We start from the raw sequence: 23,003 nt of genomic DNA, 5'->3' as shown, positions 1-23,003 counted from the left end.
TTATTATCATTTTTTTTTTATTTATCGCATCAATCACAAATTGAAATATATACAGTATTAGCGTTGGAAAAGAAAGTTTTCTTTTTGTTATATTTTTTTTTCTCACCCTAGCGAAACACTTTCTACAAATGACCTTAATAAAGAAAAATAATAAATTAACCTAAACCACTTTGAATGTCGACCGTATCTTTTATTTACACGGCATCATGCGCGGAAGAAAATACCAGCTGAACCGGGATTTCAGACAGCAGATGAATTGAACTTGATTCATTGAACTTCATTAGCAATTGTACAATCAAACAGATGCAACAATGAAAAGTGGAACTATGAAAAATCGAGAATGTTAGATTTGCGAAGGATTTATTCCGAATCATTGTCTGCTAATAGAGAATTCATGTCAGTTGCTGTGTCGGCGATGCCCACACAGCGCGCCGTCCAAATGTGAAGTTGCGTTTTGCTGACAGACATAACACTGTGCCATAATTTATATGATGGCATGTAAAGAAGCTGCTTAAATTATAGTATTTAAAAGTTTCTTCATTTTGTAAGAGCTCAAGAAATTAGTTCTGGTTTGAAAGACAAGATGACGGTAAAACTCAGAAGACGTAGCTGTACAGTACCGTTGGTGTTGGAGACATCATAATAAAGATAACTGCGTTAACTTCGCTTTTTGTTTGGTAATTTGTTGGATATTATATTTTGCTGATCTTCTTTGAGCTTGGAGTAAATTTTACATTCTGAACATTTTTATTTGCACTTATCTGCTTAATATGTATTGCTGGGATATCATATAGAATATGAAGTCAGTATAATGGTACTATATTTTACATATTTGAATGATAAAAGACTGGTAAATGATATAATGATAAACTACAAAATAAATAATTTGCCCATTATCCCAAATATGTTAATTAAAACAAACATTGAATGTAAATTCAGATATAATGAGCAGTTGTAAGAAGTAAGAAATAACATTTTATCCATTGAACCTGTTAAGTGTTATCATCATCAGTTTTAAAATAAACACATGGAGACAAGTTTGCTTAAATTCTAAAATTAACACACACACACACACACACACACACATATGGTATTTTAATCTAATACAGAAATGGTGACATTGATATATGCAGACCAATAGTTTTTTTTCTTCTACAGATATAAATTAAAAAGCCTAATTCTGAGAGTTTCACCTACAACATTCATGATGGGAAAGGGCCACTAATTAAGAGCTGACATATGTGGAAGAAAAATACCATCCATGTTGAAAAGGGCTAGAGGTAATGTGAGAAAACATAATTTATCAATCTTATTTAACATATTGTTGATATTTTATCTCAACTGGTCAAAAGGCTAAGTGGGTTTATGTAATGGTCCAGAGTGTGTTATTTATTTCACATCCCCTTCTGTCTTTCAACAGTAAGAAATTAGCTACTTTGGAGTCCATAGTTCTGATCAATTTGTTTATATAAAACTTGGTTTTAGGCTTAAATCAACATCTTGGATCAATCTAATAATGAGCAAAATCCAAGTATATACATGTGATCATGTATAAGATTAGTTGAGTTTTTTAACCAGCCTAAAAGCCATACTTCCACAATATAGGCTAAAATCATTAAGTTGTCCTTGAAGTTTGATGAGTGTTAACCATTAATAATAATAAGGTGATCTTTCATCTGAGTATGTTACCACCGCATGCAATATTTATACATGTAGTGCAGTTTTTACTAAACTTAGAATACATGCTTATATAAATGAGATCTAGATTGAAGAAGTGAAGATGCATACAAATACATGAGGTTATAACCACTACTGCTGATTCAAGTTTGATCCTGCTTGGCCATTGGGCTTATGTAGTCAAGTTTCACAATGATGCTTATTATGAGTGTGATAAAGGTATGGTAGTGAAGTGACCTTGCATCTGATTGGCAGAGTTTCTTATGATTTGCACAACAGTGTTTATGATCCAATTTAGATCTGACTTGTTTAATTATTTGCTTGTATGTCTGAGGCTATAAGCAAAATCTATGCATATAATGTGGTGGTTCTACATCTCACTAGCCATTCTTGCTACTGCTCTTAAAACTATTTCTCATTAATTTTATCAGACTTGGTGAATAGATTTATCTCATCAAGATATAGCAAAAGAGCAATTTTGTAAAAAAAATATTCATTCATATTAAACTCAAATTCTGCATCTGATTGGTTGACCTTGCAAATACTATAAGGGCTCTATTTCTGACAAAAAGATTATTTTGATCTAATGTAGCAGAAATGCTTATATGATCAAAACATTGAACATATTTGATGACAAATAAGAAATAGTTTTTCATGCAAATTTGATAAACATTGATAAATCGGTTCATATCATTAAAAGCTTGGAAGAGTTTGATTACATGCGAGACCATCACATATTAATCATTCTTTATTTAGAGAATTATTTTTGTCAGGATTTAGTAAAATATGTAAAATCAATATGGACTGGTTTTGTTATGTACAGCAACACTAGTTGTTTACTGAGTACTGAGGGAATTGGAGTAAGGCAAGGGTACATTGCAGTAGGTAACCTGGTTGACTTGATAACAGGATTTTAACACAAACATTTTTATCAGGAGTCTAGCATACTAACCATTGATTCACTGCAGATCCTGCCCCCATTAGTTACCTTTTAATACATAAAGCATTTGGGTTTTTTATGTCACAAATCCCATAGTGATTAAAATTAACATCATAGGTCTCACTGGATAGTTTCGTATTTTGACATCCCTCTAATTTTTAAGGTAGAAGGCATGAACCTAATTATCACAAGCCTAGCATTTATAAATTTACACATAAGCTAAATCTATAATGTGGTTCAGATTTACTTTGAGTTAGGCATGGAAATAGGTTGGCTTGTTGGTGACTGCCTGTCACAGTTAGATGAGCATTGGAGATCATATGTGTAACTTAGTCTGCAAATGAGCTGCCGACTTTTATTTGTGTCTGCTACAGAGGTAAATATAAAAAAATCTTGATGGTAGAGGGGTGATGAAAAGTATGCTAATTTGTTATAGTACTAGTGAACTTTATTCATGCATAAGGCACATACTGATTCTTTTAGTTGCCTTGTCACAGAAAAATATTGAAAATAGCTATTTCTGGTAAAAAATGAATGTAAAATGTACCTGCATCCTTTGACCCTACCAGAACCAAACTAAAAGCTCAAATTTGTGCAGCTGCTTTTGCTCATCACAAACATGATTGGGAGTATACCTGCTAACCCTACCCTCTAGCACACATTTAAGATCTTTAGAGTTTTTAAATACAGCCAGGAATTACATCACAATTAATACTTCCAGTTCAGTACCTACGAATGTAGTTCTAGTCTATTTTTAGAACATTTTTTCCTCTCTCATTTTGTTGGTGATAGAAGAGTTTTATTTATGCATTTTTGGTAGGGATTTAAAGGTAACTGTTTATTCTTGATAATATGAGCTCAGGGTGTTGTTGTCTGTATGTATTTTGGCGACAGTGCACAGTGAGTAATAAGGCCTTGGTGATGATCCGGAAGTGAAATACGTGTTCTGGTTACATGCTGTTATGTTGACAGTCAATGATCTAAAAAAAGAGCATGTCAACCTTTGACAAGAACTTCACCGTGAAGTCATCTTTGAAGGTATTTTAGATTAACATATGATTTGCATTGATTGTCACACAGTGGAAAGGTCAGTACTGAGAAACAAATGTAGAGAACATATAGTAAAATTAATTGTGTACTATGTCCTGTCAGGGCAGTATTGGAGCAAAGTTTAAATTGGTATAAAATCTTTATTATTAATGATAGACACATGAAATTTTAATGTGTCATGTATATTGACTTTTAAAATATAAAAATGAAATTAAAAGTAAAAAATTAATTTTTATTTTAAAAATTTTAATAAAATTTTAAAAAAATTTTAAAAAATAATTAAAAAAAACCCTAAAATGCACATATATAATATTTTTGGGAATCATATTAAATGTTATCAGCATGTATGTATTCCTACACCATATATAAGCTCCAATGTTGGATTTTTGTCACATTTTGTCAGAGAAAATATCTTTGTAGTCAAAATGAGACCTTCATTAAAAATACATGAAGACAAAATTATAATTCGTATTGGCCATTCAGACTATTTATTAGGGGTCCAATCAGTTAATTTATGTGTTTACGATGGGGTCACTTCCTGAGTAACAAACATCTGCTTGTATAGCCTTCAGTAATTCTTTATAAACATAGTTATAAGGTATTTAGTGAGAGGACAGTGATGAAAACTTTATACTAGAACCTACTCAAGTTCTCTACTAAATCATTTTAAACTGTCTGAGAATGAAATACAGGTCAAAGGGATAAAATATGCTTCCCCCAGGTATATTTACCCTTGGATGTAAGAAAAAAGCAAAATGATGTAAGTTGAATACAAAATGCATTCCATTTCATTGTTCAGTTAGGTTAAGATATTATTGGTGTAGTGCGGCATTGTGGCCTATATGATGTTATGGGAATTCTAATGATCCATCTTGCTTTATGCATTATTAATTACTAATACTATTTGTTAACTGACACTCTAAAGATTACATAAGAAGCATTCAAACAAATTATTTGAATTTAACTTTGTACATGGTTACATATCCCACATGTACAAATATCCATCCATTTTAGAATGTTTGGGATCAAAAGTTCACATTCAGTACATCATATAGGCTGACATTGTACCTATAGTGAACCTGTAAAGCACATTTATGGCTATGTGCACTGAAAATATCCCAAAATGTTATTTTCATCATGAATATGCCTATGTATGGTAACATATTTCAATTTAGTACTTTGACAGAGTGCGGTATTGAAACATCAGCTGATATCTGATTCCACTCAATCAATGAGCTTAATAATTGGTAACCAACACTCTTCAAAATACCATATAAATGTTCAAATAGATCATTTGAATTATGTTTGCACATTTGATCTTAACAAGTACATTGTATATGTCCCACATATGCAAATTTCCATCCTTGTTTACAAGTTTTGGGGATGAGAATTTCACATTTAGCTGATGATATAGGATTTATGGTGCTTATAGTTGATTTGTATGACCACATTTGGCTGTATTCACTTGCAATATCCAAAATTGTTATTTCCCTCATGAATAAGAATGCTTATAGTAACACATTCTAATTTAGTACATTGTCACTTGACTTTCCTGTGTACTGGTATGTAATAATGTTTACACCAATGATCAAACCTCACCACCCCAACATTGCCTTAAACTTTATGATACATAGTCTACCTGATTAGTTATTTAACTTGTAAATGGCTAAATGTGCTTCTAGAAACCTCATATACTTTTAGGATGAATTTAACACTTTAATACATGGCCATTGCTTCACATTTCTGAGTGTCACTCTGTCAAGTTTAATATTTTCCCCCATGCTTGCAACCTTAATGTTAATTTGAAATCACCATATCTAACACATTTTAACTTCATTTACATAGATCTTACTGTTTTCTAGAATTAAGTGAAACATATTGTATCTTTTCAGGTCTAGCCTGGTATCTGGAACAAAGTGTTAGAGTTGGATCAGCTTGGAAGCTCTCCTGAGTAGTCTGGTGGTAATAGCATGGTTTCATAAGGGCATGTGCAGTGTACTGCCATAAGTGACCAAGATTAGTTCATATCACCACACTGATATATGGCACCTCAAAGACATGGCTTAGGTTTTCATGAGAGAGATCAGCACCATTTTTCAGTAAAGTAGAACCTCCCTAGAAACTATTTTCCTATCCCATTGCCACCTTTTGTTGTTATCGACATTGAAATGGAATGCATTTTTGCTATAAAACATGGTAGTGGTCCCATTAGAACTTTAAATCTGAATGTGCTATTAGTTATGGAAACAACTGCCTAAGTACCTGACACAATAAATGTGGAACATAGCACCTGTCAGTGTTTCTTTAGTGTGTACACCTATATGCATCTGGACAGGCATATTGCGGTTTGCTGCCAAAAGCACTATGAGCTATGATGCTTCACTACCCCTGGGGAAAATGTTATCAGTTATACAGACCCAAACTACCATTTGTTTTAAATATCATTCATTAGTCAACTTTTCTGTCTAAAATTTGTCAAACTGTGTTTTAAAACTTGTATGAAAATTTAAGTTTTCAATAAAATTTAGTTTTTAAAATTTAAATGTTTATTTAATTTGCCATTAAAACTGAATTTATCAACATTTGTAACTTTCAAACATATTTTCAGACAGGGCTTATCTTGTATCACAATTAGGTTTTTACTGCATTGAAAAATTCCTATAATTAAGGAAGATATAGCAAATTTAGTTTTGGTTTCTCAAGAGCACTTGGACCAGAACTTGCACCCTGTGGAACACCAGCACTACATACTTTCTGACAGGTGTCACATGTTTTCCTTGCAAGGAAATTCAAAAAGACTTCATGTATAAAGTTGAAATAGGTATAGCATGCAAATATAAAAGTTTGACTAAAATTGGCGTAAAACATGGAGCCTGTCAGGAATTACATCACAATTAATACTTCCAGTTCAGTACCCACAAATGTAGTTCTAGTCTATTTTTAGAACATTTTTTCCTCTCTCATTTTGGTGGTGATAGAAGAGTTTTATTTATGCATTTTTGGTAGGGATTTAAAGGTAACTGTTTATTCTTGATAATATGAGCTCAGGGTGTTGTTGTCTATATGTATTTTGGCGACAGTGCACAGTGAGTAATAAGGCCTTGGTGATGATCCGGAAGTGAAATACGTGTTCTGGTTACATGCTGTTATGTTGACAGTCGATGATCTAAAAAAAGAGCACGTCAACCTTTGACAAGAACTTCACCGTGAAGTCATCTTTGAAGGTATTTTAGATTAACATATGATTTGCATTGATTGTCACACAGTGGAAAGGTCAGTACTGAGAAACAAATGTAGAGAACATATAGTAAAATTAATTGTGTACTATGTCCAGCCTTCTAATTATACAAGTTTCATTACATTGGTCAATAATTAGTCACATGTGATGACACTTGTAACTAATCAAACCACAGCAACTGAGAGCAGACTAAGCACTGATATTTATATGGTACAGTGGCAATATACAGTCTGTCTGCCGCAACACATGAAACAAACTGGACAAATCTGAAAGCCTTGAATTTGATTTTATTTATCTGTATGGTAGAACAGAACCTGAGTTGAAAAGCTTTTAAAGAAAGACCTTGATATCAAACATAATAATAACTGCAGGAGTTATATTATGGATAATTAACCATTCTCTCAGTTTCAAACTGGGCATTCTATCCCATGGGGTTCTAAATGTAAACCAAGTTTAACTGATATCCTAATGAACTGTAAAGACCATAGCAGCACAACAGCAGGGGACCAGATATGTCCAGATCCAGAAATCATAGACCAGTTTCAAACTGATGATGAACCACATAAAAATTACACATCTGCTAGAACTTATGAAGATAACTTAAATTGCATTATTATTAATCCTCCTCCTCACATTCATCATAATTGAGATGCATCATATATGTTTTATTGTAAAATAGTTTATGCAACATAATTCAGTGAAGACCTTTGCTGCCAATTTACCAGTGAACCATTTGTTTCAATGAATATATTTTATGTTGTAACAAGGAGCATCATTTAAACATTATGATACACTTATCATACCTGTATATGAAATCTTAATACTAACACTTACACTTGCAATACTACTACTAATAAAAACACCTGCATTGATAATTTGATTATGTTCAATTGGACTTGTATCTAAATGATCACCAGCTGTATGAAAAGACATATTTTAATATATAGATATTGGATGGAATACTAGTTACCACAATTGAATAGTCATATGATAAATGATATATTATTTTAAACAATTTATATTTGCAGTGAAACATACTTTTACATTATTTTCCCTTAAATTTCATTTATAGAGCAGTATACTCTGCATTCATTAAATTACTGAAATGGTTAATAATACAACAACAAATACTGCAACTTCCAGAATCACAAAAATCAAAAGATATAAACAGAAACTTCCCTACATGTATCAACAGTTGTCACTTAATAGACAGAACTATGAAGATTTAGAATAGGATGTTAACAAATTAGGTATTCAAGTTAAAAAGAAAAAAATACCAAGTAAGCTTACTACCAAAAAATCAAACAATAACAGTGAATTTTAGTACATTCCCAGGAAACAGAATATATGATTTTTCTTAACTTGATCTGATACATCTTAAATCTATAGAAAATGATTCATATTGTATGACTAAAATATTATGTAAACAAAAATTCCATCACTTTTTTCAGATGCAACATGCATACCCCAACCCATCCTTCTTGATCATAAAGTATACCAGCATTCCAACTATAAGATGGGGAGCTGTAGTGGCTCAGTGGTTAGCTTTCTGGACCTGTGAAATAAGGTAGGTTCAAATTCTACCATCAGACCAACCTGGGTTAGCTACCATGGTGTGTCCTTGGGCAAGGCACTATACTTAAAGTGCCTTGGCACTAAATAACTTACTTGTGTTGGTTTACCATAAAAGGCCAAACCAAACACAAAAAAAAAAACAACTTTAAAATATGAGTTTTGTCAATACTAAGTAAAGGAAAATCATACTGAAGAAATGTTTTTGTTAATACAGTTTAATGGATCTAAAAAATCTCTTTCTTCTGCAGGAGTTTAAAATGTTAAATTAAAAAGGTCATGGTACACATTGCTTTGTTCGTACACATCAGGCTCCGTAACCCATATCCAACTAAAAATTTTAGTAGAGTCTGAATAAAACATATTTTAATCTGGATGATAATATTCTTTCTCCATTCATATATTACACCACCAAGATTGATCCAAATAAGATTACATTTTACTATAACACTGAGGATGAGTATGCCTCTTAACAACTGACAAATGTGGAGAGAATGGAGTTAAACTGAACTTTGATTTCTTTTCAACCATAGCACAAGATGATCATTTATTATGAAAAAACTTGAATAAAGTTGGAGTTCATAACCATGACAGTCTTGATATAATATAAATTCAATATATTATTGTTGTCTTGAGGTATAGTTCTGTATATTACAATCTCACACAAGATCAGGGTATATTTTAGTACCATACAGTTAATTCGGGATTGTATTAATACCTATTCTGGTGAATGAACATTAAATAAGATTTACTATTTTGGAACCAGTTGCAATAAAGTTTACTATACAAGAGAAAATATGACTTTACTATAATATCTAAAATGTAAAATCTGCAAACAGAATACTTGCTTGACTTTACACTTCAATTATTTATTTGAAATGAATTTATACAAATGGCATTAAATTGGGTTTCAGGCTGGTAATGGCAATGGTAGTAGTGAATAGGGACGGTCTAGGGACTAGGGAACTTCCATGTTAAAAAGGGTATATCCACTCTGGGGACTATGTAATTTAACATGGGAGAAAAAAAAATATCCATTCTAGGGACAAGGGGAATTTAACATGGGAGAAAGAAAATAAACTATTCACTCTAGGGACAAGGGAAATTGAACATGGGGAATAAATCGTGGGACTGTCTTGGGACTAGGGGAAATGGAACAGGGTCGGGACCCTATTTTAATAAGGTCCCGACCTGATGGGTCTGTGAAAATGGAACAGGCGAAAATTGAAACAGGGAGGGGTCTCTATTTTTTTGTTATTTTTTTAAACAAAAAAATAAAAAAACGGGGTAGGCAATTGAAAGTCAAGATCTTTTCGAGAGATAGGAATGGCCCTGAAAAGGGCCTTTGGTTTTATGTTAATATACCCTTAACATAAAGGGCATCTGTGACATCTTCTTCTTGACCTTAGACTGCGCCTGACTGCAGGACCATAGATTAAGACTCTTTTGAGGCATCCTTGATGCTCCACATAAGATTTTTCCCATCCACAGGCTGGTGTCTGTCCTGTGGATAACTGTCCAGTTGGATCGGACATACATTGGTATGTCCGTCCGGAACATCATCGAAGACACAAGCGTTGAAGATTGTACGTCGGTCCACATGTTGGGGTGCTGAGTAACAGGTGAAGGAATGCAGTGAACTGTACTTATTTATAGGGAGAGGAAGGATTGAAACGGATTGAGTTTGTTGACCAATCCAAACACGCGTTACAAAATTCAGTCAGCCCACGTCCAATCCGAAGAGAGCAGTCTGTGACGTCACATAGTCTATATAGATTTGCTAGCGCCTGTGCGCAGTCAATCTAAGCGACAGTTTTTCAACATGACGGAAACTCAGAAAACGATCAGTTGGGGTGCACTGATGGTGGAGACTACCCAAGGGAACCCAGACTTACTTTCAGAAGAGGTGAATTGGGATTTTGTGGATTTTTTTACCTTGCAAGAATTTGTTCCTGAACCTTCGTCACCTTCTCCTTCATTACCGCACATGGAAAATTTTAGACAGAGACAGAAAGAAGAATTGGAGAAATTTATACAACAGCAAAAGGAAGCGGAACAAGCTTTTCTCCTACAGCAACAGCAGCAAGAAGAAGAGGTAAGAAAAAAACAACAACAAGAAGAAGCAGCAGCAAAGAAACAAGGGTGTCAAAATCAAACGGTCACGGTACTGTTAGACATTTTAGCGGAGTTAAGAAGTCTGAAACAAATGTATCAGACTTCTTTATTACGGCTGAAGAGAATACGACCTTCCCAAGCTAAACACTCCAACCCTGTGACTACGCCTACCGCACCACCCTTAGTGATTTCAACGAAATCATCATCAACAGTACGCAGTCCAGAATTAGGCCTTGGCCGTGGCAAAGGCTTAAGACAGTTAAAGTTGATTGTTTAAACTCACCCCTTACACCAAAAAAGGCCCTTTTCAGGGCCATCCACGTCTCTCGAAAAGAGATAGACTTTCAATTGCCAATAACTAAAAAAAATCATTTTACCCAATAGTACCTGTCTGTGTATGAGTGTGTGTGAGTGTAGGTTCTTATTTTAAAATCAAAACCCAAAGACACTTACCTTTTATAATTAATTTATTCTTTTATAAATATTTACAATTCACAATTCACAACAGAGCACTTTAAAAAGTTCATAGACTTATTCTGTCTCATTGTTCACTCTCTGTTTTTTTAATTTCTTCACCGTCATAGTCTTTTCCTCCTCTTCCTCCTCACTTTCTTCCCTTCTTTTCTTCTTCTGTTTCTTTTTCTTCACCTGTCTGTTTTCTTCCTCTTCCTCTTCCTCTGAAGAATCCCTCTCTTCTTCTGACTCCTCTTGTTTCTTTTTTGGGCAGTCTGGTGACCAATGTCCTTTTTCTTGACAATAATAACAGGTATCTTGACTTTTGTCTCTTCTAACCCCATTTTTTTCTTTTTTGACAGTCTGGACACTCTGAAGACCAATGCCCTTTCTTCTGACAGATATAGCAAGTACCTTGACTTTTATCTTGAAAGGAAGGAGAGTAGTCCCTCGGCTGGTCTGAAGAGAATTTTCTAATGACCCCTCGCAAAGCTCTGATGAAACGTTCGATCTTGGTAGTCTCTTCCATCGTTGTGCTCAGTTTGAGAGTGAAATGAATAGTGAAAGGACAAGACACATACCCTTTATATACGCTGGTCTGCTATGTCTATAAATTAGTCCATGGTGTTTAAACTTTAGTCATTTGACTTTTTGCTATCGAGATGAAATGATCCAATTCATTTGAGAAGAAAGAAGAAGAAAGTAAGAGGCAGAAACGTGATCTGTCGCCTCGTACCAGGGCTGAAGTCTTGGCACAAATTCATGCCAGTGATTTTGAAGAGGACATGAGTGAACCAGAATCCAAACCCTCTAAACAAAGTTTACCACCCTTAGTCAACCCTGAATAGTACTATGACATTTGAGAGACGGAAAAGCGTCCCTCTAGAAAATTTAGAACTACGGCTTACAAATACACAGTGAAGTTTAAAGATTTCAAGTCTGAAGTACTGTTAGAGAAAGCAGAAGGGTTCATCACCGACATGTGGGATTCTTTGCTCACCACACTCAAGCGACAATGTCAACCCAAAGAAGATGATCGCTTGAGACTTTCCATACAACATGACGGCTTGAAATCCCCTGTTTGGATCGAGTTTAGCAGCCCTGCAGAATTGACCACTTCCAAAGTCATGGACAAGATTCAACACGTGCAACAATCTAATGACCAGTTTGACATCACCGATGGAAAAGCCACACTGGACATGACCCACGTCTCTCCTCCTCAAGGGACCGGACAATGCAGAAAGACCTTATTGGTCAACAACCTTCGCATTACCAAAACAAGTCTTGTCCAAATTAACAATTTTCAAGACCACATGTGTTTAACCCGAGCCATCGTGGTGGGATGAACCTATGCCGACAAGAACGACACGGTAGAATGGAAAAGAGCCTGGGAGAACATTCGAAAATCGAACCGAGCCAAACAACGAAATGAAGCAGAACTTCTGTTACAACAAGCATGCCTGTCCAAAGACACATCCTGTGGCATTCCTGAGATGCAAAAATTGCAAGATGCCCTAGCTCCACGATACACCTTGAAAGTGCACCCTCAAGAAGTGCGCGGGTCTCTGTTGTTTCGAGGGAAAGACTTTAAGGATGGAAAATACATTCACCTCTATCATCACGATGACCATTTCGATACCATTACCACTATCACTGGATTCCTGGGATACAAATATTACTGTGAGAAATGTGACTTATGATGGTTATAATAATCGAGAGCAACACAAACATTGTGGATCGAAATGCTCAGGATGTTTGGCCTGTCTGAGCGAAGGGCAAGAACCAGTGCATTGTCCTGCTTGTCTGCGCACATTTGTCAGCCCTGCCTGTTACCAACAACATCTGAAGATGCAAGGTTCACAGAAGAAATGTGCTTGTCAACTCCTGAGATTGTGCCCAATGTGTGGACAAGGTCTATGTATCAACAGTACCAAGGCACACGTATGTTCAGGAAAGAAAAAATGTCACATTTGTCACTGCATCGTGGACTTGGAACACCAATGCTACATGCAAAAATACCAATCCCAACCAGAGAAAGAGGATGGTCACAAGAAGAAGAAAGGCAATTTCATCTTTTTCGATTTTGAATGCATGCAAGAGACCGGTATTCACATTCCTAATTTCTGCATGGCTCATCGAGCGTGCGAGAAGTGATTCAAGAACCGATCTTGAGTTATTGCCCTCACTGCAGTAAGATTCCTGGAGGGCGTGAAAAAATCTTTCAATGACCGAACACACTAGCCGATTTCACACAATGGGTCTTAGACCCCATCGACAAGACGTGGAGCCAAGAGGACATCGAACATTATTATGGAGAATGTCATCACCATGCCACGGTGATGGCTCATAATTTCTCCGGATACGATGGACAGTTTCTTTTGAGATGCTATACGGAACGTGGCACCGAGCGTCCTAAAGTCACTTTGAACGGAGCCAAAATCATTTTCTTGCAAGTGGGACAAGTGCAGTTTAAAGATTCAGTGAGCTACTTAGCCATGCCTTTGAGTCGAATGCCTAAAATGTTTGGAATGACAGAATGGCTAAAGGGTACTTTCCACACTTTTTCAATACAGAAGCCAATCAACACGCCGTTCTACCCCATTTGCCTCAGGCTCACTATTACGACCCTGACAACATGCGTACCGAACGAGAAACTTTCTACGCTTGGTACCAGGCTCACGCCTCCGACCCTTTCGACTTTCAGGAAGAAATGCTAAAGTATCGTCATTCCGACGTGGACATTTTACGGCGATGCTGTGGAAAATTTCAAGAACTGTTCATGGAACACGGAGGGGTTGATCCTTTGAAAGAAGCTTGCACCATTGCCAAAGCGTGTTCCTTAGTCTACCGACAACGATTCATGCTTGAAAACACTGTGGCTGTCATCAGTCCTCAAACGACCAACTATGTCAAACGTCAATACTCGGTCAAAGCCCCATGCTGGTTGCATTACTTGTGCGACAAGGAAGACAAATGGATTCAGCATGCCCGCAACGGACAGGGCGAAAAGATCATCGGAATGCATTCGGTCGATGGCTGGGACTTAGAAAACCCCAAGATCATGTACGAGTTTAACGGTTGCTTATTTCACGGATGTCCCGTCTGTTACCCTGACCGCGGCACTAAAAATCAGTTCTTACAACGAACCATGGAAGACTTGTACCAGCCCATTTGTCAGCGACGCCTAAAGTTCGAACAGGAAGGATACCAAGTGGTGGAAATGTGGGAACACAAATACGATCACCGTTTGAACACTGATCCCGAGTTTAAACGCCTCATGGAAAGTTACCAGTTCATGGACCCCCTGAACCCGAGGGATAGTTTGTACGGAGGAAGGACCAATGCCACCTGTTTGCTGTACCAAGCTGATGAAGAGAAAGGAGAAGAAATCAAATACTTGGACGTGTGTTCACTGTATCCCTACATGTGCAAATATTGTTGCTTTCCTGCAGGGCACCCACAATTGTTCACCGAACACATCGACCTAAAAAACATTCGACACTACGAAGGCTTGATCAAGTGCAAAGTTTTGCCTCCCACGAACCTATACCATCCCGTCTTACCTCGCCATTGCCAAGGCAAACTTATGTTTCCTTTGTGCCGTACTTGTGCTGAAACGTGCAACCAAGATCAACCTTGTCATCACACCCAGGAAGAACGGGCCTTGACGGGGACATGGGTCAGCGTAGAATTGTTCAAAGCTCTGAACATGGGATACCAACTGTTAGAAGTGTACGAAATTTGCCACTTTCCCAAGACACAATAATTCCACAAGGGTGACCCCACGCAGAAAGGCATTTTCACAGACTATGTGGATGCCTTTTTGAAACTGAAGCAAGAAGCCAGTGGCTATCTGTCCTGGTGTCACACTCCCGAAGACCAAAAGACATTCAGAGAGAAATTCTGGGCACAAGAAGGCATTACTTTAGATCACATTGAGAAAAACGAAGGCAGGCGATCGTTTGCCAAAGTGATGTTAAATTGCTTGTGGGGTAAAATGGCACAATGACCGTGTTTACCCAAGACGGAGTATTTGACCGAACCTTCCCGCTACTTTCAGATGATTCACGACAAAGCCAAATTCATGAAACACGTGGACGTCGTTCATGAGGATTTGATCTTGGTGAATTACGAAGAAGATCTGAACTTTGTAGAAGATGACCCCTTTGGAAATGTCATCATTGCAGCTTACATGACAGCTCATGCTCGCTTAAAATTGTACGAAGCTTTAGAACTGTTAGGGGAACGTGTCTTGTACTTTGACGTGGACAGTTGCATTTATATCGATCACCCGAGTCAACAGCACCCTGACATCGAAGGAGACCGTTTAGGAGCCTGGACAGACGAGCACCCCGATGACAAGATTCTAAGTTTCGTCAGTGGTGGTCCCAAAAATTACGGCTACGAATACTGGGACAAACAAGAAGTGCACACGAAGTGTAAAGTGAAAGGACTTACTCTGAATTATCATACCAGTCGAGTGGTCAACTTTGGCGTATTGAAAGAAGCCTTGCAGTCTAGAGAAAGTGACCACCTATCAACCCAACAAGATTGTATGTTTACCCACACACCACATCGTCAGTCGACCCTTGGAAAAAGTCTATCAAATCGTGTAGCAGAAGCGAGTGCGGCTTCCCACCCACTTTACTTTGCCGTATGGACATGTCGGTATAAAACATTGGTTGTAAGAGGATAGCCACCCACCAGAAGGATGACTTCGCCACAGCAATAATCGAGTGAGAAATCCAGCGAGAACTCCAAGTTCAAACCCTACCATTTTCCAATCTTCTTACCTGACTATTGTGATTGTGCCCGTCGATTGGACATGTTTCAAAAATGGCCTACGGATAGGGAAGGATTACCTTCTTCGTATGTTTTAGCTAGAACAGGATTTGTCTACTTCGGACCTGAGTCAGGATTGGGATACGAAGTACAGTGTTTCGCTTGCGGACTGAAGTTATGAATGGATCTATGTATCTACAAAGATTCAGCTATTCTGGAACATACTCGATGGTCTCCGCACTGCCCTTACCTTTCAATGGCCTTTCCACCCATTAAACTACGGTACAATTATGACGGTACCTTAGAGACGGTACCTTCCAAAACTAGACGTAAACACATTGCATCCTATTTCATTGTTGTTTCTTTTCCACATAATAGCTTATTTTTTATAAAATGTTAAACTTTACTAATCTTTTTTCAAGATCACTTTAGTTTGCAAAAATATATCTTGTCATTTATTGGCATTCTACATTGAATTTTGTAAACTAGCTATAAACCTGACCTAATTACTCAACTTAACTGCTGACAGAAACAGTCTACAGTAAATGTATTTCATTTCTATAGCTCGATGGATAAACATTACATCTTTTAAAGCAATGCACAGAATAGGCCGACATATCACGAGTCAGGAAAACATGGGGGTGGTATCCCCTGTGTCCAAAATTAATATCATTTTGAATAGAATATTCTAGTGACAATTGCCTCTTTTCAAATGGTAAGCATTGCTTTTTTTTATTTTCGTCAATCTGTCAAATTTGGTATGCATTTTGCTTTAATATTTGAGATGGAAACCTTAGGTGCATAGAAATGTCCGACAGCATTGTACATCATGGATGGTGTCCAACATACTTTTATGATCATAAAACAAAATCCCATTGTTTTAGTTATGGCCACTGATTTAAAAAATATTCATCCAAGCTAAATATAATAATAATAATAATGAGGACTTTGTATAGCGCCTAATCTTTAGAAGCTCTAAGCGCTTTGCAACATTAGACATCATAAAAACATACACAATGATATGATTACAAAAACAAACACCATGAAATTAGAAAACATAAAAAACATGCTGAGAATATTTAAGGTAGTTAACATTATTAAGTCATTAAGTTTGTTTTTGCAGTCAGAATAAGTAGTTTTGAGAGCACTCTTGAATGGGATCACTGCGTCTTTGTGTCTAAGTTCAGTGGGCAATTCATTCCATGTTGCTGGGCCCTTGTATGCAAAAGAATGCTGTCCATGTGACTCTGTTTTCATAGTGAGAATAATGAGTATATGATTGTCGGAAGAGGAGTGTAAGTATCTTGCTTGTGTGTACACATAGGTGAGGTCGGATAGGTATGTTGGACTAGAGTCTGTCAGTGAAACGTAGCACAGAGAACTAATGTTGAGTTTGATTCTGGATCGAATGGATAGCCAGTGTTGGGTACAGAGCAGCGGGGAGGTGTGCTCTGATTGTGGTACTCTAAGTATGATCCAAGCAGCTATGTTTTGAACTTTTTGAAGTCTCTGCAGTAGATATTAAGATGAACCAGACAGAATTGAGTTACCATAGTCCAGTCTTGAAAGTAGTAATGAACACACAAGTGTTTTAGTGGCATCAACTGAAAGATATCTGAGAATGGAGCTGATGCGTCTCAGCTCAAGATATGCAGCCTTGCATATGTTCATGACATGTTGGTGCAATGTGAGAGTACTGTCCAGAGTAACACCTAGGTTTTGTACTGATTGTGTGAATTTAATGTTGGTGTTGCTGATATTTATTGTGTGAGGTAAAGGATGTGAATGAGAAAGTCTTTGTGTTGTAATCAGAATGGCCTCAGTTTTATCATCATTCATCTGCAGCTTGTTACAAGTCATCCATGATTTCACATCAGAAATGCACATCTCTACACCTTGGATGGTAGCATCAACTTCAGTTGGGTGGCTAGATTTGTATATTTGGGTGTCATCAGTGTACAATTGGTGAGACACTGGATGATGATCTATGACACTTGAGAGCAGCTGAGTGTATAGAGTGTAGAGAACAGGTCCAAGAACAGACCCCTGTGCAACACCACAACATAGATCAACTGGGCTGGAGTGTAATCTATTTGCAGACACAATTTGTGTCCTGTGGCAAGGGCGATATGCAGATTGTACATTGCTAAAAAGACTGTTTGAATTCAGACAAGATGCAAGCTGGGATTGAACAACCTTTTGTAAGATTTTTTATATGAATTGGAGATTAGAAACCGGGCAGTAGTTCTTTAAATCCTTATGGTGTAGTGTTAGTTTCTTCAGCAGAGGTTTTACAATGGGAGTTTTGAAAAATATGGAAATTATGCTGATGAGAGAGAGGTATTAATAACATCAGTTAGTGAAGGCAATACTGGATCTAAGTGCTCAAGCAGCAGTAATGTTGGAATTGGATCAAGTTCACATGACTTTGGTGCACTCTAGGATGATTACTTAAAAATGCATTTATTGGTGGTGAGAGACTAAATACATGACTTGATACTTGTGTTTAGCATTAATTGGAAAGCTGAAGATTAGTAATCTTTTGACATACATATCTTAATTGTACCATTTAATTTACAAAATTCAATGTGATTTGCATTGGTAAAATGTGTAGCACAAGAAAAGTCATTATGAATCAGAGATAAATCATATCTTTGTTTTGTCTGGAGCTTGACTAATTTATTGCACATTTCTGTACACTATTTTGTCTTTAATCCAGGATTATTCACTGCATTCGGATGCATTTCATGGTGAAAATTCACCAGCTGGATTTAAAAGTGGTGAATATTGCTAGCGATTGTTCTGCAAACCCTGTATGTCACAAGGAGTCAGTGTATTCAAGGACTCATACAGTATTTACAAGTTCTCATTGACATTTCAGATGAAAATGAAGAACTGAAAAAAGATGAAAATCTCAAGTGGAAACCTTTCTGGTCAGCCATCTCATCCAAAACCTTCTGAAATGGAGAGTATTTTGCAGACTCCAAGATTTCCTCTTATCCTGCTGGTATGTTCTATTTAGTTTATCTGGTCTCTTTTTATTTTTTATCAATTGCTTTTATACCATGCCACAATTGGAAATTCTTTATCAAAAGTAAGTATAAATTTCATCATTTTTCTGTCTGTTTAATAAGATGTGTTTAAGAGTACTTACTTACTCATGATGCTGTATATATGAGATTAGATGTTTTGTTAAAAAAGAATGCATTTTGTGATATATTGTATCACTGCTTTATATACAGTGGTCATTGCAACCAGTATGCATTTTGTTTACATGCCAAAAAATCCAGTCTGATTTCTTTGTTTCTTTTTTACTGCAATTAAGGAGTAGTGATAATCTTTATACTCTTAGCTGCATCCAGAAGGACAACACCATCACCATCCCCATCCACTCTGGAGTGGAGAATATAAAGATTTCTCTCTGCCAGTTCCTCTGCAAGTAGTAAGTATTGAGGATGGAAAAAAAATGTACATTATAGAATAATGAAACAAATACTACAGGTGTTGACTTTTATATAATCTCTTATTTCATTTACAGCTCTCTAAATACGAGTAGGTCAATTATACACTGTATTTATGAATTTAATTCTCATCTAAGGTAGTAGAACTGTTTTATGTTTGACAAAATGTTGGGTAATTTGTGGCCATACACTAAAAACACATTTTGTAGCATTTAAAAATGCTTATGTTCAATGCACGTAAAACTCATTGGTTTGTTGTCACTTCAGTTGATAATAGTCTTGTCATCTTGTAGACATTTTGAATGTTAGTGTTCAATGCTAAGGTCATATACATTGATTCAACATCAAAATTTGTTTGCAAAATGGAAGATTATGACATGAAAGCACAAGCTCTTGTAGCTTAGATACTGTTATTTCAGAACATTGTGAGATGTTAATTAATTAAATTATAGGTCATAAAACATACTGTTCAAGACTTATTTGTGCAAATAAACAATGAATTGTTTTTCATTGATGTGTCGACTGTTCATCATTCCATTGGGTTTTTTTATTTTTCTTTCTGATGTATACCATTGTCTTGTGTAAGTCAGACGCCTAAACCATCTACATTGAATGCAGACTTTACAGACACCAGCAGTGAAACAACATATCCAGGGAATAAAAAAATAAAGGATTATGGGAAAAGTTTTCATATAAACTGTACAAAAACCATGTATTTCATTCCATAAATATATTTCATTGTTAAACCCATGTTCACTGTACAGATCTTTTTAAGGAGTTTATAATAATGATCTTGATCTTTCAAAACTAATTTCATCACAAATCTGTTACAGATTTCCAGTTCAATGTACTTATGAAACTGGACACAAATATTGAGAATTTGTTGGAGCAGCTGGCCCTCCAAGTTCATACACAAGGCCCAGACACAGAATATAGAGAAGAAATTCTTGCAATGCCATGTGATTCAGTGGAGGAACTAGAGGGCCTTTGCCAGAGGTTGGAGGAGAATCCCAAACTCTCCAAGAAGATGGTAAATTGGGGCTTTATTTTCTATTTAAAAAAACTGTTATAACCTTTATTTGCTGTTGTGAACCTCAATATGCATTATGCAAGTTCTGCAGTGCCTGTATAATTATTTTTGGGGGTGGGGTGAACATGTAGTGGTCGGCTGTTTTGTCTTACGGATGTAGGCCAAAACATGTTTAGAGATGAACATGTAACAGGTATTTTACTACATATACACTATTACATATTATGTGGCTACTTTAATTCAATCCTTGAGTGAATGTCATTTATGAAGTTAATAGATTCACGGTGGTTAATTTGGTTTATAATTGCTATTAGTACATCGTGTTGCATAGTTAATGTTATCAAATTTTTTTCAAGTTAGAGAAATTAAATTTGCTTGCAAAACCATGGCAAAAAATAACTATATACAAGCATATTTTGTCACATCGATCATGAAATACTACTACTGATAATAATATCAAAATCAAAAAATAGTAATATTATTATTATTATTATTTTCAGATATGCTACTTGAGCTCCCTTGGCAGGTTTACAATTGGGGATAGTGTCTGCAGGATGATGAAAAAGCTTAAAACAAAAAGACTGGCCAGAGTATAGTCCAAAGGGACGTAAAGGGAAAAAAGCATTTCAAGAGCTTGTGATATGTCAGGTTTTGATAAGTAAGTATGGCTTGATTTAAATTGTGTTTTTCACGTGACTTGCCAGAGATTTTTAAATGAATTGATCAAGTAACTTGAGACCACATTTCAAAGTACATGTTTTAAAAATATTCCATTGATTATTGCTGCCATTTAGAAAAATGCAATGCATCCTTTGTTGTGAAACTTTTTTAAAACATTGTATTACTCTTGCAGAAGCCTGCTTGAAAACTAATGGCAAAGCAAAGGCAAATGGAATGGAAGAGACCATATCAGAGACCCTCAAATATGCACCCAACCAACGCAGAATGATAAAAAACAAGGTAATCCAAATGACTCTTATTTCATCAATATTGGATTCAGTTTCGTCTTTTAAAGCATAGTATTTGCAAAGCGGATGCATTTCTAAACTGATAACAAAATCAGCTTATCCTATTGCCCAGGACTATCAAAGCTAGAGTCCAGCTAACTACAATATGCATATATCTTGTCTGATCGGACAAGTGCCTCCATTTGGAATTTTTATTCACATGAAATATTTGGATGAAATAAATTCATCTTTGTGCAAATTGATTGCACCATCCACTTGCCAGAAATGATAAGTAAGTGCAAAGTTATCTTGTATCATGGCTTAACGATAGTAAGGGAAGCACAAGTGCAGTGAAGAAAATTTCATACATTTTTATAATGCTGATTAACATGACTTCTGCATATGTAACTAGTGCTGAGATGATATGACTTTATTTAAGCATTACATTTTTGTTTTAATTTGCAGGTGCCTGAGCAGAAGAAGTAATAGATAAACTTTACAGTGGAGTTGGAGACTGATTCTGATTCATAATCTTAATTAAATCTAGAAAATAAACATTAAAGTCATATTAAAATATCTGTTGTATTGTTTCCTTCTTTCATTTTTCTCTTAAAAACAAATGTCTGAACCTTTAGTCTGTAAATTCAGTGGATTCCTTATCAGCCCATCTACTTTTACTTTACACCATGCTACTTTAAAAAAAAAAATGAATTATCCCCATTGGGGTAGGTCCCCCCAACCCCCCACCCTACTTTGTCAACTTACCTGCCACATTTAAATCTAATGGAAGGCCCTGCTGTAAAGCCTGTTAGTAAAACTACCCAACAAGAGGATTTCATACATTTGCAACTCCTAGGTGGATGGTAATGTTTTCATTTTTGTAATGTAGATTTGGACATTCTTGCCACCAGTATGGAATATGTGTTTCAGAAACACAAGCAGCTTTCATCAGATTTGCATATAGGTTTTATATGTTGTGAGTATGTTGTAGGAAGTTTTTTTAAATAACATCATATGAGATGATGCCAGTGGAAATGGCAGAAAAGTGTCTGTATTGTTCACCAACTACACCTTGTTCTTACAAAATGTGGCTGTTACACATTCCCATGATGATGTCACTGACAGCCATCAGTGAGGAATGCCCCAACAAGCATAATACAAATTGCTTCCATTGTAATTGTTACAATTCCATTCTGACCACTCCGGTGTCCTAGTGGTTAGAGCGTCCGCCTCAGAAGCGGGAGGTCATGGGTTCAAACCCCAGCCAAGTCATACCAAAGACTTACAAAAATGGTATTAACAGCTACCTCGCTAGACGCTCAGCATTAAGAGGTTAGTGTTAGGACTGATCGGCCTGGTGTCAGGATAATGTGACTGGGTGCAACATCATACTACATGTTTGCAGCATGATGCCCCAGTGCTATACATCACTATAAACTGCCACACTGCAGACATCGTAGCAATATGACTGAAAAATTATTCAAGCTACGTTAAAAATCCAATCACGCACACACAATTCCATTCTACGATCCAGAACCAACACTAATTCCGTACTACAGTTCTTGCATTTCAATCCAATTTTGCTTTTGAAATGTAGTGCCACTCAATTCATAATGAACCCATTCATTTCAAACACTCGCAAATACATATTATTCCTGTCGACAACTGAAAAATATCTATATAAAAAAACGTGTAACTGTGTTTTATGCAAGGGCATGGAGATGCACAAAAACTTGCA

The 23,003-nt window shown here is 36.2% G+C and overlaps 1 long non-coding RNA gene across 13 annotated transcripts; it reads left to right on the top strand.

Moving 5' to 3' along the window:
* Positions 1-223: 223 nt before the first annotated feature.
* On the top strand, positions 224-21,841 carry LOC149774474 (uncharacterized). Of its 13 annotated transcripts, none has more exons than XR_016416850.1 (11): positions 224-677; positions 1,159-1,280; positions 5,560-5,766; positions 8,357-8,472; positions 11,408-16,109; positions 18,709-18,834; positions 19,180-19,269; positions 20,122-20,318; positions 20,819-20,976; positions 21,172-21,278; positions 21,731-21,841. It is a non-coding gene; the product is annotated as an uncharacterized LOC149774474 (long non-coding RNA). The 13 variants fall into 13 exon arrangements; XR_016416859.1 differs by having other exon boundaries at positions 5,560-6,891; XR_016416861.1 differs by lacking the exon at positions 5,560-5,766 and having other exon boundaries at positions 224-651; positions 1,162-1,280.
* The last annotated feature ends 1,162 nt before the right edge of the window (positions 21,842-23,003 follow it).

Source organism: Sinohyriopsis cumingii, unplaced genomic scaffold (assembly GCF_028554795.1).
Source record: "Sinohyriopsis cumingii isolate HCF-2022 unplaced genomic scaffold, ASM2855479v2 utg000229l, whole genome shotgun sequence".
Taxonomy (NCBI): Eukaryota; Metazoa; Mollusca; class Bivalvia; order Unionida; family Unionidae; genus Sinohyriopsis; species Sinohyriopsis cumingii.
Note: the sequence above shows the minus strand (reverse complement) of the source record. Positions and strands in the feature narration are given on the sequence as shown.